The sequence below is a fragment of the Phyllobates terribilis genome, unplaced genomic scaffold (genome assembly GCF_046119375.1).
Source record: "Phyllobates terribilis strain yellow unplaced genomic scaffold, ASM4611937v1 Scaffold_235__1_contigs__length_3068650, whole genome shotgun sequence".
Lineage (NCBI taxonomy): Eukaryota > Metazoa > Chordata > Amphibia > Anura > Dendrobatidae > Phyllobates > Phyllobates terribilis.
The window spans coordinates 1,436,017-1,451,771 of record NW_027362995.1 but is presented as its reverse complement, the minus strand read 5'-3'; the positions used below and the strand labels follow the sequence as shown (position 1 = coordinate 1,451,771).

At 50.5% G+C, this 15,755-nt stretch overlaps 1 pseudogene; it reads left to right on the top strand.

The window, feature by feature from the left end:
• The first annotated feature begins 10,917 nt into the window (after positions 1 to 10,917).
• The window catches only part of LOC141215255 (uncharacterized), a 75,373-nt pseudogene continuing 70,535 nt past the window's right edge, over positions 10,918 to 15,755 (top strand).

The following is a 15,755-nucleotide window of genomic DNA, read 5'->3' as shown; positions in this document are numbered from 1 at the left end:
CATCCATCCAGTGTTGTTCATATGGTGCGAAATCCCTTCCCAGATCCCCTGAATTCCTACCTGGGATGTAAACTCCCTCAGGACCGACCCGCTGAATTCACGTCTTATCAATGAACATTTACATTTTGTTCATATTTATCTGGAACTTTTCGAAAACCGTTTAAATGGTTAACATTTCTGATGAATTGTATCATTTATTTCAGTTAAATGTACAATATAGATTTTTGGCAATGTTCACACTCTGCATCTGAGGCTGAATGGTCCACAATGTACATTATATAATCATTGTCATAGATCATTTTATAGAGAAATTCATAAACATTTTGAAATATAATAAATAGATAGTGTGGAGACATGAGGGTCAGTGGGTGGTCTCATCTTTAGAAAACCATATGGACCAGGGCTCACCCCACTGAACGCCCGCTCTCCTTTCCCGTGGGCAGGACACTACTCAGACCAGACAGGGTGAGGGTAACACAGTGCGGCAATAATTTATTGCACCAACACCAGCCGGTCACATACAGTACAGCCCCAGCAAGTACATGAGATGGTGCACATGACATAGTCTCACCTTTCCACTGGCTCTGAGCAGCTGTGACTTTGGAGCATCCAGGGCCGACTACCCCAACTTCTGGCCGGCAACCAGGGAGGAGGTAGCGGCAAGCTTAGGAAGCTGAGTGAGTGCAGTGAGGTATGTGGCCAGGTGACCTGATTGTCCCCAACCTGGATTCTCCAGTGTCTTTGAGGGTTCAGTGATGGTCAGTGGAGCAGATCTGTGTTCCTCCAGCTGGTCGGTGGCTTGCTGTAGAGTGTGTGGGAAAAGAGGCAGATCCTACTTTTCTTGGTCACAGCTTGTAGTCAGGTATTTTCCAACAGGATTGGGAGAAGGTCGTCTCTCATTGTCCAAGTGTTCATAGCCAGTCCTTCAATATTTGCATGAGAACAACCTTGAATGCACTAATACAATAGGTAGACAGGAAACTAACAATGATCAATGGGTCAGTTAGCATGTGCCTTTGTTCCACAAGGAGAGCAGGACAATAAGCTGTAGGGGGCGCTATAATCCGTACACAGCAGCCATTCAAGATTCCAACAATTAATTACATCTACAACTAGAGTCACTGACAATAGCTCCTGTCCCTGTGCCCACTGACTAACATTGCGTTTGGCAGAATTAAGAAGAAATGCTGTGTCCTCACATAGATATATGTAAATATACAGCTATCTATATATATACATATACAGTACATCTATATATGGATATAGACATAAAGTTCAAATGAAAACACAGTTTGAGGTATAAATTTCCGCAATAACACAAGTCTTGTGTGTATAAAGTCTTATTGTGATGGATGTGTTCTTGTTAATCTCTGAGACTATAGGAGCAGAACAGAAGCTTCAGGCCGGAGTCACACTACACGTAGACAAAATCGTTCCGATTTTCACTGATGAGAGTCGCACGAGTTCTCCGTATGGTAATCCATGTGTAATGCGATATTTTCTCGCCCGTGTATCCGTATGACATCAGTATGCAATGCATTTATTTTCTCTGCAACTATTATTCTCCAATCATTTTTGAGAAAAAAAATGGTGATCTGAGCTGCCCCATAGAATAGGTAATGTCATTTTAACATTTTACAACCTTATCTGGCCATGTGGTGTGTGAGATATCATCAGACGCATCATGTTTCATTTATGATGGAGGGACTCTGAAAGTCACAAAGCCTATTTTTATAGGGCCATCAGGCGGCCTTTACTATTCTTAAAGGGCCAGTCGTCGGCCTTCACTATTCTTAGAGAGCCATTAGCCGGCTATGTTTTATTGTTCCCATTACTAAAGAGTGGGTCTCCTATACTGTTATTGCGTATGCAGTGAGTGGCAGGGCTGCCCAAAATTTAGACGCACCCTAATACCCCTTTGAAGAGACTTAGAGGAGGGTCTCCTGAAAACAATGTTCCCATTATTAGGAAGTGGGTCTCCTATTGTTTGCCTATGCAGTGAATGCAAGGGCTCCCAAAATTTGGGAGGCACTCCAAAGCCCCTTGGAAGAGACGTGGAGGAGGGCCTCATAAAAAAATGTTATTAGAAAGGAGCGGACCTCCTATACTTGTAATGCCATGCACTAAGTGTATGGGCCGACAAACATTTACCCCTGGGGGGTATACATGAACATACTGTATAAAAATTTTTTTTTATGGGCATCATAAACAGGGCCGGCTCCAGGTTTTTCTGGGCCCCGGGCGAAAGAGTTTCAGTGGGCCCCTTTAATACATGCCACGATTCATGATGCACAGATACCGCAGAGAAATATATATATATAGTACAATGCAAAGATTTCACTTCTTACATTACATGAGCGATATCTATTGTAAATTCCACAGTAGCTCAGAAACCAGCGAATCACTCCACACAGAATACTGGCCCCCATATAAGGCCCCATACGGAATACAGGCCCCCATATAAGGCCCCATACGGAATACTGGCCCCCATATAAGGCCCCATACGGAATACTGGCCCCCATATAAGGCCCCATATGGAATACTGGCCCCCATATAAGGCCCCATATGGAATACTGGCCCCCATATAAGGCTCCATACTGAATCCTGGCCCCCATATAAGGCTCCATATGGAATACTTGGCCCCCATACAGAATACTGGCCTCCATATAAGGCTCCATACGGAATACTGGCCCCCATATAAGGCTCCATACAGAATACTGGCCCCCATATAACGCTCCATACAGGATACTGGTCCCCTTATAAAGCTCCATACAGGATACTGGCCCCCATATAACGCTCCATACAGGATACTGGTCCCCTTATAAAGCTCCATACAGGATACTGGCCCCCATATAATGCTGCATGCAGGCTGTTACCCCCCACATAATGCCCCATACAGGCTGTCCCCCCCCTTATAATGCTCCATGCAGGCTGTTACCCCCACATAATGCCCCATACAGGCTGTCCCCCCCCACCTTATAATGCTCCATGCAGGCTGTTCCCCCCACATAATGCACTATGCAGGCTGTCCCCCCCATTATAATGCCCCATGCAGGCTGTTCCCCACCTTATAATGCCCCATGCAGGCTGTCACCCCTCCTCTTTATAATGCCCCATGCAGGATGTACCCCCCTCTTTATAATGCCCCATTCAGGATGTCACCCCCCTCTTTATAATTCCCCATGCAGGATGTCACCCCCTCTCTTTATAATGCCCCATGCAGGATGTCACCCCCCACTCTTTATAATGCCCCATGCAGGATGTCACCCCCCCCCTCTTTATAATGCCCCATGCAGGATGTCACCCACTCTCTTTATAATGCCCCATGCAGGATGTCACCCCCTCTATTTATAATGCCCCATGCAGGATGTACCCCCCTCTTTATAAGGCCTCATGCAGGATGTCACCCCCTCTCCCTATAATACCCCATGCAAGATGTCAACCCCTCTCTCTATAATGCCCCATGCAGGATGTCACCCCTCTCTCTATAATGCCCCATGCAGGATGTCACCACCCCCTCTCTTTATAATGTCCCATGCAGGATGTCACCCCACCTCTCTTTATAATGCCCCATGCAGGATGTCACCCCCCCTCTCTTTATAATGCCCCATGCAGGATGTACCCCCCTCTTTATAATGCCCCATGCAGGCTGTCACCCCCTCTCTCTATAATGCCCCATGCAGGATGTACCCCCCTCTTTATAATGCCCCATGCAGGCTGTCACCCCCTCTCTCTATAGTGCCCCATGCAGAATGTCACCCCCCCTCTATAATGCCCCATGCAGGATGTCACCCCCCCTCTCTTTATAATGCCCCATGCAAGATGTCACCCCCCCATATTATGCCCCATGCAGGATGTCACCCCCCCCCCATATTATGCCCCATGCCTCCATACATTAAAAAAAATAAAATAAAATACTCACCTCCCTCCTCCTCAACTGCTGCCCGCTGCTCAGATCCGGACTCCAGCGTTGCCGGCGTCGTCCCTCTCTGCGCTCCCTGTGATGCCCCATGCAGGATGTCACCCCCTCTCTCTATAATGCCCCATGCAGGATGTCACCCCCTCTCTCTATAATGCCCCATGCAGGATGTCACCAACCCCTCTCTTTATAATGCCCCATGCAGGATGTCACCCCCCCTCTCTTTATAATGCCCCATGCAGGATGTCACACCCCCCTCTCTTTATAATGCCCCATGCAGGATGTACCCCCCTCTCTCTATAATGCCCCATGCAGGATGTCACCCCCCCTCTCTATAATGCCCCATGCAGGATGTCACCCCCCCTCTCTCTATAATGCCCCATGCAGGATGTCACCCCCCCCTCTTTATAATGCCCCATGCAAGATGTCACCCCCCCCCATATTATGCCCCATGCAGAATGTTACCCCCCATATTATGCCCCATGCCTCCATACATTAAAAAAAAAATCAAAATACTCACCTCCCTCCTCCTCACCTGCTGCCCGCTGCTCGGGTCCGGACTCCAGCGTTGCCGGCGTCGTCCCGCTCTGCGCTCCCTGTGATGGCTTGGTGGAAAGATGTCACAGCGCCCTCTGACCTGAGACGTCACAGGGAGCGCAGAGCAGGAAGACAGCGGATCTGCAGAGGCACGGGGAGAGGTAAGTATCCGACTGCCGGGGCCCTGAGCAAGCGGCGGAGAAGGGCGGGCGCTGACACCGCTCTCCTCCGCCCATAGCCCGGCGGGGTGCGCGACCGCCAGTGGGCCCCCCTGCCTGCTCAGGGCCCGGCACTTGCCCGGGTGCGCCGGGTGCTGACGCCGGCCCTGATCATAAACACCCTTTAAAAAAATTATGTGGATGTTGCATCACGGACCACGGTCACCCTGGTGATATGGTGGTGGAGGATGAGGAGAAGGAGGAGGACAAGAGCAAATAGCCAAAATCCGGAAGCGTATACCCATGTGTGGGTGTGGAGGTGCATGGGAATACACCTCTCAAGAAAAGACACTGGATTTGAGTTTATGTTACGCTGCTATCATTCGGTGGTGTTGAGAAGTCTGGCCCAATCCAGCCCTTGTTCATTTTTATAAGAGTCTGCCTGTCAGCATTTTCAGTTGACAGGCGGATGCGCTTATCACTTATAATTCCACCAGTGGCACTAAAAACCCGCTCTGATAAAACGCTGGCGGCAGGGCAGGCCAGGACCTTCAAGGCATAGAGAGCCAGTTCATTCCACATATCCAGCTTGGATACCCAATAATTATATGGCACAGAGGAATCACGGAGGACGTTGGTACGGTCGGCAAAGTACTCCCTCAGCATCTTTCCCAAACTTTGCACTCCTTGTGAGAGTACTCTGCGCCTCAGGGCCTGTGCGATGGGAGGGGCTGAGAAAATTCTCCCAGAACTTTGACACTGTTCCCCTGCCTCTGCTGGATTGAAGTTGTGTCTCTTTCGCCTGTACTCCTTGGTTGTCCAACGAACTGTGACCCCTGCCCCCAGCGTTTTCAGATGGGATTTTTTTTAATAGTTCTGCCTCAGGAATAAGAGATATAAAGTTCTCCTTGTAGCGTGGGTCTAGAAGTGTCACCAACCAGTAATGACTGTCACCCAAAATTTTGAGAACGCGAGGGTCATGGGAAAGGCAGCATAACATAAACTCAGCCATACGTGCCAGACTGCTAACAGAAAAGGCTTCCGTGTCCTCACCAAGAGGATGACTGACCATGCTCTCTTCCTCCTCTCAGTCCTCTGGCCATCCACGCTGAACAGACGGTATGACAGCTGTGCAGGTAGTACCGTCTATAGCCTATGAAACTAGCTCCTGTTCTTCCTCCTCCTCCTCTTCCTCATTGTCACCCAATCCACATTGGGATGAGAGATGAGATGAGGCTGGGCTGTGTGTAATCACCCTGTATGGTTCCTTGCTCCATCTCATCGTGCTCCGCCTGCAATGCATCCTCTTTGATTGTGAGCAGAGAGCATTTCAGATGACAGAGAAGCGAGATCACCATCTTGGTGGAGTCATCAAAGTTTTGGAGGATGGTACATATGTCTGACATCCATGTCCACTCCTGAGGTCTTATGTGTGGAGTCTGAACTGAATACCGACTGCCTTGTTGATGCTGGTACTCAACAACTACCCTCCTCTGCTCACAAATCCATCCCAACATCTGCAGTGTAGAGGTCCAACGCGTGGGAACATGGCAAGGGCAGCGGAAGCTGTAGGTGACTTTCTTAAATGGGCACACAGGCGGCGCATACTTTAACAAGCTGATCCGGCAGCTCTGAGTAGGATTTGAGAAGCCACCGAACCACGAGGTTAAGCACATGGGCCAGGCATGGTATGTGTGTGAGTTCGCCTCGCCTCAGAGCCGCCACCAGGTTTCCGCCATTGTCACACACGACCATGCCTGGCTGTAGGTTCAGCGGTGTGAGCCAGAGATCTGCCTGCTCTTTCAGAGCTGTCCACAACTCTTCAGCATTGTGTGGTTTGTCACCTAAGCGTATTAGCTTTAGCACAGCCTGTTGCCGCATGGCCAAGGCAGTGCTACAGTGCTTCCAGCTTGTGACTGATGTGGTCATTTTGGAGATGGAGGCTGTAGAGGAGGAGGAGGCTAAGGAGGATGATGTGTAGGAGTTGTAGACTGTGGGGGCAACCCTGATTGACCTAGGGACCGCAATCCTTGGCGTCGGGAGGATGTGTTCCATCCCAAGGTCCGACTGGGTCCCGGCTTCCACTATATTAACCCAGTGTGCCATCAGCAAGATGTACCATCCCTGCCCACAAGCACTTGTCCACGTGTCCGCGGTTAGGTGGACTTTCCCAGTAAATGCGCTGTTGAGGGCACGGCTAATGTTTTGGGACACGTGCTTGTGTAATGCAGGGACGGCACACCGGGAGAAATAGTGGTGGCTCGGGACCGAGTACCGAGGGACGGCCGCTGCCATCAGGTTGCGGAATGCTTCCGTCACCACGAGCCTAGTAGGCAACATTTCGAGAGCAAGCAGTCGTGAAATGTGAGAATTTTAGTAGTGTGACCTGTGGGGTGTTGGCTGTGTATTTGCGCTTGCGTTCCAAGGACTGGGGTATAGACAAATGAACGCTGCCCTGGGACAAGGACGTGCTTCCTGATGCTGCTTCTTGAGAGTGTGCAGGGCAGGAGGCATTTTCGCATGCACCATGGACAGGGGATTGGCTTGCATGCCCAACAGCGGAAGAAGCAATAGTGCCACCCACAGACACTCTTCCTGGACCCTGGGGTTCGGCCCACAAAGTCGGGTGCTTTGCTGCCATGTGCTTGATCATGCTGGTGGTGGTCAGGCTGCTAATTTTGCCACCCCTGCTGAGGCTGGCCTGGCAGGTGGTGCAAATGGCCTTTTTGGGGTTATCGACAGAGTCTTTAAAAAACAACTAGACTCGGGAAGACCTAACTGGCAACTTCCTTCGTGTTGGTGTTACGGGGAACGGATGCCTGCCTTCTGTCTGCGGCCACCACACTGCTTCTTCCTGCCTGTTGGGTGATCTGCCTCCCTCCCCCTGTGTGCTGCTGTCCTTGCTCTCCATGTCCTCCTGCCAGGTTGGGTCAGTTACTATATCATCCACCACCTCGTCTTCCACTTCCACACCCTGGTCCTCCTCCTGAATTTCTGGCATTTGTGTCTCATTATCGTCCACCTCTTGTGACACTTTCCCACCGTTGCCTTCGTGTGACCGTGGCTGCTCAAATATTCTGACATTGCTACATGCAATCTCCTTTTGCCCCGCTTCAAGTGGACCGGGCGAGAGGCCTGAATGTATAAATGGAAAAGTGAACAGCTCTTCAGAGTGTCCAAGTGTGGGATCATTTGTCTCTGGGCACTCGGCATGGTGGGAGGAAGGAGGATCAGGGTGAGGAATATGCGGTCCAGACTCACGGCTACTGAGACTTGACCGTGTGGAAGACAGGGTGATTGTGGTGGCTAAGTGACTGGAAGCATTATCCGCTATCCAACCAACAACCTTTTGACACTGCTCTGGGTTCAGTAGTGGTGTGCTGCGGTCCCCTAGGAATTGGGACAGGAAGGTCAGGCGAGAAGGGTGTTTGTTGTGGCACAATTTCAGCTTGCCCACAGCCTCGGCCTCTGCATGCACCATCACCATCACGTCCAGTTCCCCTTCCCTTGCCACGCATCTTGTCCATTTTAAATGGACGACAATATCTTCCACGCTCACTACAAATGGCTAAAACCACAGTTTTAAATACCTGGCCTGTAGGTAACTATTTTGAACAGCAAACCGGTGCCAAAAACTTTGCTGACATACTGAAAAAAAAAGACCATTTCCAGTGACTACCTCTTGAAGCTCATCAAGAGAATGCCAAGAGTGTGCAAAGCAGTCATCAAAGCAAAAGGTGGCTACTTTGAAGAACCTAGAATATAAGACATATTTTCAATTGTTTTACACTTTTTTGGTAAGTATATAATTCCACATGTGTTAATTCATAGTTTTGATGCCTTCAGTGTGAATGTACAATTTTCATAGTCATGAAAATACAGCAAAATCTTTAAATGAGAAGGTGTGTCCAAACTTTTGGTCTGTACTGTATGCCAGTATTGGGTGTGAGAGGACCACGCATACCAGTATTGGGTGGGAGGGGGCCACGCATACCAGGATTGGGGCTGAGGGGGCCAGGCATACCAGGATTGGGGCGGAGGGGGTTACTCATACCAGGATTGGGGCTGAGGGGGCCACGCATACCAGAATTGGGGCTGAGGGGGCCACACATACCCGGATTGGGGCTGAGGGGGCCACACATACCCGGATTGGGGCTGAGGGGGCCACACATACCAGGATTGGGTCTGAGGAGGCCACGCATACCCCGATTGGGTCTGAGGGGGCCATGCATACTAGGATTGGGTCTGAGGGGGCCATGCATACCATGATTGGGTCTGAGGGGGCCATGCATACCAGGATTGGGGAGGAGGGGGCCATGCATACCAGGATTGGGGATGAGGGGGCCACGCATACCAGGATTGGGTCTGTGGAGGCCATGCATACTATGATTAGATCTGAGGAGGCCATGCAAACCAGGATTGGGTCTGAAGGGGCCATGCATACAAGGATTGGAGCTGAGGTGGCCATGCATACCAGGATTGGATTGGGTCTGCGGGGGCCATGCACACCAGGATGGGGGATGAGGGGGCCATGAATACCAGGATGTGGGATGAGGGGGCCATGCATACCAGGATGGGGGATGAGGGGGCCATACATAGCAGGATTGGGGATGAGGGGGCCATGCATACCAGGATGAGGGGGCCATGAATACCAGGATGTGGGATGAGGGGGCCATGCATACCAGGATGGGGGATGAGGGGGCCATACATAGCAGGATTGGGGATGAGGGGGCCATGCATACCAGGAATGGGGATGAGGGTGTACATATGCGGCTCCGCTCCGTACATCTCGTACACACGCGGCTCCGCTCCATACACCTTGTACACACGCGGCTCCGCTCCGTACATCTCGTACACGCGCGGCTCCGCTCCGTACGCCTCGTACACGCGCGGCTCCGCTCCGTACGCCTCGTACACGCGCGGCTCCGCTCCGTACGCCTCGTACACGCCCGGCTCCGCATGCCTCGTACACGCCCGGCTCCGCTCCGTACGCCTCGTACACGCCCGGCTCCGCTCCGTACGCCTCGTACACGCCCGGCTCCGCTCCGTACGCCTCGTACACGCCCGGCTCCGCTCCGTACGCCTCGCACACGCCCGGCTCCGTTCCGTACGCCTCGCACACGCGCGGCTCCGCTCCGTACGCCTCGTACACGCGCGGCTCCGCTCCGTACGCCCCGTACACGCGCGGCTCCGCTCCGTACGCCCCGTACACGCGCGGCTCCGCTCCGTGCGCCCCGTACACGCGCGGCTCCGCTCCGTGCGCCCCGTACACGCGCGGCTCCGCTCCGTACGCCTCGTACACGCGCGGCTCCGCTCCGTACGCCTCGTACACGCGCGGCTCCGCTCCGTACGCCTCGTACACGCGCGGCTCCGCTCCGTACTCCTCGTACACGCGCGGCTCCGCTCCGTACACCCCGTACACGCGCGGCTCCGCTCCGTACACCCCGTACACGCGCGGCTCCGCTCCGTACACCCCGTACACGCGCGGCTCCGCTCCGTGCACCTCGTACACGCGCGGCTCCGCTCCGTGCACCTCGTACACGCGCGGCTCCGCTCCGTGCACCTCGTACACGCGCGGCTCCGCTCCGTGCACCTCGTACACGCGCGGCTCCGCTCCGTGCACCTCGTACACGCGCGGCTCCGCTCCGTGCACCTCGTACACGCGCGGCTCCGCTCCGTGCACCTCGTACACGCGCGGCTCCGCTCCGTGCACCTCGTACACGCGCGGCTCCGCTCCGTGCACCTCGTACACGCGCGGCTCCGCTCCGTACACCTCGTACACGCGCGGCTCCGCTCCGTACACCTCGTACACGCGCGGCTCCGCTCCGTACACCTCGTACACACGCGGCTCCGCTCCGTACACCTCGTACACACGCGGCTCCGCTCCGTACACCTCGTACACACACGGCTCCGCTCCGTACGCCTCATACACACACGGCTCCGCTCCGTACGCCTCGTACACACGTGGCTCCGCTCCGTACGCCTCGTACACACGCGGCTCTGCTCCGTACACCTCGTACACACGCGGCTCTGCTCCGTACGCCTCGTACACACGCGGCTCTGCTCCGTACGCCTCGTACACGCGCGGCTCCGCTCCGTACACCTCGTACACACACGGCTCTGCTCCGTACACCTCGTACACACGCGGCTCTGCTCCGTACACCTCGTACACACGCGGCTCTGCTACATCCACACTGTAAACCCCTCCTGACCCCACACATAACCTTCAGCTCATCCAGCACCATGACAACCAGCACAGCAGAGTCCTGCATCCACTGAGGCCCCTGATCATGTGACCCCTGACTCCTCCCCTCCTGTGACCTCATCACAGGTCCTGTGCGCACAGAGCAGCCATATATGTGGTGGCGGCGCTGCAGGTGGAGGTATGTGGAGACCCCATTACTGGGCGCAGGGGGCATTAACCCCTTCAGCACCGAGACTCTTTTGGGGTCTTGTGTTGCCCCTTTATAAGAATCATAAGGTTTCTGTTCTGTTTCCTGTAATAGATTAAGACCCAACTATGGAGACAGGAAGGGAGGAAACATATTGTTCTCATAGTACAGGACCCCTTTACTGGCCCCACACAGTGTAATGCCCCCATTATGCCCCTTATGCAGGATGTATGATGCCCCCACACAATGTAATGCCCCCATTATGCCCCTTATGCAGGATGTATGATGCCCCCACACAGTGTGATGCCCCCATTATGCCCCTTATGCAGGATGTATGATGCCCCCACACAGTGTAATGCCCCCATTATGCCCCTTATGCAGGATGTATGATGTCCCCGGGGACACAGTGTAATGCCCCCATTATGCCCCTTATGCAGTATGTATGATGCCCCCACAGTGTAATGCCCCCATTATGCCCCTTATGCAGGATGTATGATGCCTCCACACAGTGTAATGCCCCCATTATGCCCCTTATGCAGGATGTATGATGCCCCCACACAGTGTAATGCCCCCATTATGCCCCTTATGCAGTATGTATGATGCCCCCACACAGTGTAATGCCCCCATTATGCCCCTTATGCAGTATGTATGATGCCCCCACACAGTGTAATGCCCCCATTATGCCCCTTATGCAGGATGTATGATGCCCCCACAGTGTAATGCCCCCATTATGCCCCCTATGTAGTATGTATGATGCCCCCACACAGTGTAATGCCCCCATTATGCCCCTTTTTCAGTATGTATGATGCCCCCATTATGCCCCTGTAATCAGGTGACAGGATACAACACACAGGCAAACAGAAACCCTCTAACCTTATGTTACTTTATCTACTGACAAGGGTGTTGATCCGGACACATATAGGCCATTAAGTTCTCCCACGTGGAACACATAACTACGGACATGCGCAGTCACGGGTACGAGTGGCGTGGCGGCAATCAGTTTATCAGGCGTTTCAGTGTAAAGAGCATCACTTCCGGACGTGCACACTAGGGGATGGACATTATTGGACCTCTAGCTCATGAGAAGTAGCGCAGGTGCAGTATATTATTGTAGACAGACTCCATTCTGTATATCCCATGACAATTCACCTCTAGGAATGGGAATGGGTCTCCTAGTCTGGGAGGGGTTTTGGATGAAGTGGGATATTTAAAAATGGACACCTGGCTATTAGGCACACTATGCTGAACATCATGAATTATCATCCCTGTATCAAGCCTCCTGATGACCTGTTGGGGAAACACGCTGAGGCAGATTATTGAAACATTCTCTGATGAGTACCATACCCTTTCCTTTATACAGGGTGGTCCAAAAGTAGGTGGACAGAAAATAATAACATTTATTTTGATTTATATATAAAATTATATTTACTAACACAAGCATAACATTGACAATTAGATATTCTGAACAATAATACAAAAGCCCTTAAATTTTATCAACGCAGGTGCTCAAACTGTTTTCCATTACAATTTGCACAGCTTTGAAGTCTGCCTGTCGCTTCAACAAACTTTTTTGCACACGTCTCTTTGGGTATTAATTTCTTGAAATGCATCTCTTAGGTAATTTTTCAAATCACTCACACTTTTTGGTTTTCGATTATAAACTTTGTCCTTGACTACTCCCCAAAAGAAAAAATCCATTTGGGTCAAGTCTGGTGAACGTGCCGGCCAATCAAGTGGGCCTCTTTGGCCAATCCATTTATTATGAAATGTTTCATCAAAATACTCTCTTACCACTCTTGAATAATGTGGAGGGGCCCCATCTTGTTGGAAATAAAGGTCATTGATTCATTAGAATTTCGATATACTTATCTCCTGTGACTGTTCCATCAAAAAATATTGGTCCAAAAACACCAAAACTTGAAATACCACCCCAAACATTGACACCAGGCTCATTTAGTTGTTGCTCTAATGTTAAATGCATGTTCTCATTCTACCAGTAAATACAATTATGTCTGTTAATATGGCCGGATAATTTGAAAGAAGCTTCATCACTCCACATAATGTTATATAAAATTACTGGATTTTCTTCAATTTCGTTAAGCATAATCTCACTAAATTGCAGCCGCCTGTCTGGATCATCCTCCAATAAACCATGAATTAGACGTGGACGATAAGCTTTCCACCCAATAGATTTCAGGATTTGCATGATAGAAGCTCGTGAAAATCCCAATTCCAAAGAGGCTCTTCTGGTGGACTTTTTTGGACTCTGAACAAATGTTTCAGCAACAAGTTGTTTATTATCTTCTGTACAGACTGTTTTGGGTCGACCAGTTTTTGGAGCTTTAAGGATTGAGCCAGTGGCATTGAATTTGTCATGAATGCAGTAAATGGTTTGTCTCTTTGGGGCTTGGGTACCCAATGTTTCAACCCAATTTGCTCTAACGGTTTCAGCATTTTGAGATTTCCAATACTCTGTTAAAATCCATTTTCTTTGATCTGTATTTAAATTATTAGCCATTATGTGTTATCTGAATTATCTGAAAAGAAAACAGATTTTGGGGGAGATCTATCTGTGAAAACTAGATAACTTAGCAACCAATCAGATTCCACCTTCCACTTTCCAAAGAGTCTGTGAGGAATGAAAAGTGGAATCTGATTGGTTGCTAAGGGCAACTGAGCCAGTTTCACTTTACACCATGTTTGATAACTCTCCCCCTTCATAACCTTATTACACTTTCTGTCCACCTACTTTTGGACCACCCTGTATATACCTTGAGACATTTTTTTTTATATACAGTTAGGTCCATATATGTTTGGACAGAGACAACATTTTTCTAATTTTGGTTCTAGACATTACCACAATGAATTCTAAACTAAACAATTCAGATGCTGTTGAAGTTCAGACTTTCAGTTTTCATTTGAGGGTATCCACATTAAAATTGGATGAAGGGTTTAGGAGTTTCAGCTCCTTAACATGTGCCCCCCCTGTTTTTAAAGGGACCAAAAGTAATTGGACAATTGACTCCAAGGCTATTTCATGGACAAGTGTGGGCAATCACTTCGTTATGTCATTCTCAATTAAGCAGATAAAAGGCCTGGAGTTGATTTGAGGTGTGGTGCTTGCATTTGGAAGGTTTTGGTGTGAAGTAAACATGCGGTCCAAGGAGCTCTCCATGTAGGTGAAACAAGCCATCTTTAGGGTGCATTCACACATCGCGTATTTCCCTGCGGTTTTTTACGCGCGCGTATTTTCCTGCTTTTTTTACCTGCGGTTTTTTTACGCAGGTAAAAAAAGCACCTCCATTCACACACTGCATAAAAAAGCGCAGCAAAAAACGCAGTGTGAAATGAAGGGTGACATGTGTAATGTCACACTTCATTTCAGTGTGACATGTGTACTGTCTGTGTCTGTGTGTCGTGTGTGTACTGTCTGTGTCTATGTGTCGTGTGTGTCCCTAGCAGTGTATGTTCAGACTATGGATACTCACCTACCCGATGGATGAGAGACACGTCTGCTCCGTCCCGCGCTTGCAGCATCTGCCGTGAAGCGATCAGCAGACTGTCAGCTGACCGGCTTGTAATCAGCTGACCGTCCGGTTACAAGCCGGTTAGCTAACAGCTGATCGGCTCACCGGCAGATGCTGAAAGCGCGGGATTGGAGCGGACCGGACCGGACGCCTCTCCCCTGACTTCGGGTAGGTGAGTATCCATCCTGCGCCTCCGTAAAAAAGCGATGGAATTACGCAGTGTGTGAACACCGCTGCGTAATTCCATCGCTTATAATGGGCACAATAGGAGAAAGCGCAGGACGCAGCTGCGTAAAGAATTGACATGTCAATTCTTTACGCAGCTGTGCTTTCGCGCTGCGTAAAATAACACAGTGTCTGAACGGCAAAGTGAATTTCCCATTCACTTTGCTGGCAGACACAAGGCACATTGCGTATTTTGAAAAAGCGCGCGCAAAAAAGCGCGCGAAAATACACAATGTGTGAACGCAGCCTTAGGCTATGTGCCCACGATGCAGAAATGAAGCAGAAAATTTCTGCAGCATTTCTGCATCTCCTTGGCAGAAAAAACGCATGCAGATTGTGCATGCGTTTTTCCTGCAGAATACATGCGGATTCACATGCGTTTCCGCATGCAGATTGACAAGCGCTTTCCAGGCGATAGCATCACTTGGAAAGTGCTTGACAACTAGGTTACACTGTATAAATCCATGCAAACAGCATGGATTTATACAGTGTGAACCGTAAAAATTAAAACAAATAAAGCTATACTCACCCCCGATGCCCGGCGTGGCTGCAGCGCTCGTTCCTGTCTGGTTCCTGGATGCCGGCATATCGCGAGACAGAGCGGTGAAGGGCCTGCGGTCACATGACTGTGACGTCACCGCTGGTCCTCAAGCGATGCCGGCATTCAGAGAAAAGCCTTCGGAAAGGTGAGTATAAACTTTGTTATTTTATTCTTTTTTCACAGGTACAATGGTACCCAGGCCTGGATGAGAGTCTTCTCTCCTCCAGAACTGGGTACCATCCGCACATAGAGACGCATAGAAGCCGCTTGTACAAATGTACAGTCGCGGTTTCTATGCGTCTCAATGCAAGTCAATGGCGGGAGTTCCGCTGCGCTTCCGCAAAATTAAATGACATGCTGCGGATTTTTGTACGCAGCATAAACGCTGCGGAAAAATCCGCAGCATGAGCATAGAACATGCGGAATCCCCTTGGAGACCATGGGGTGCGGATTACC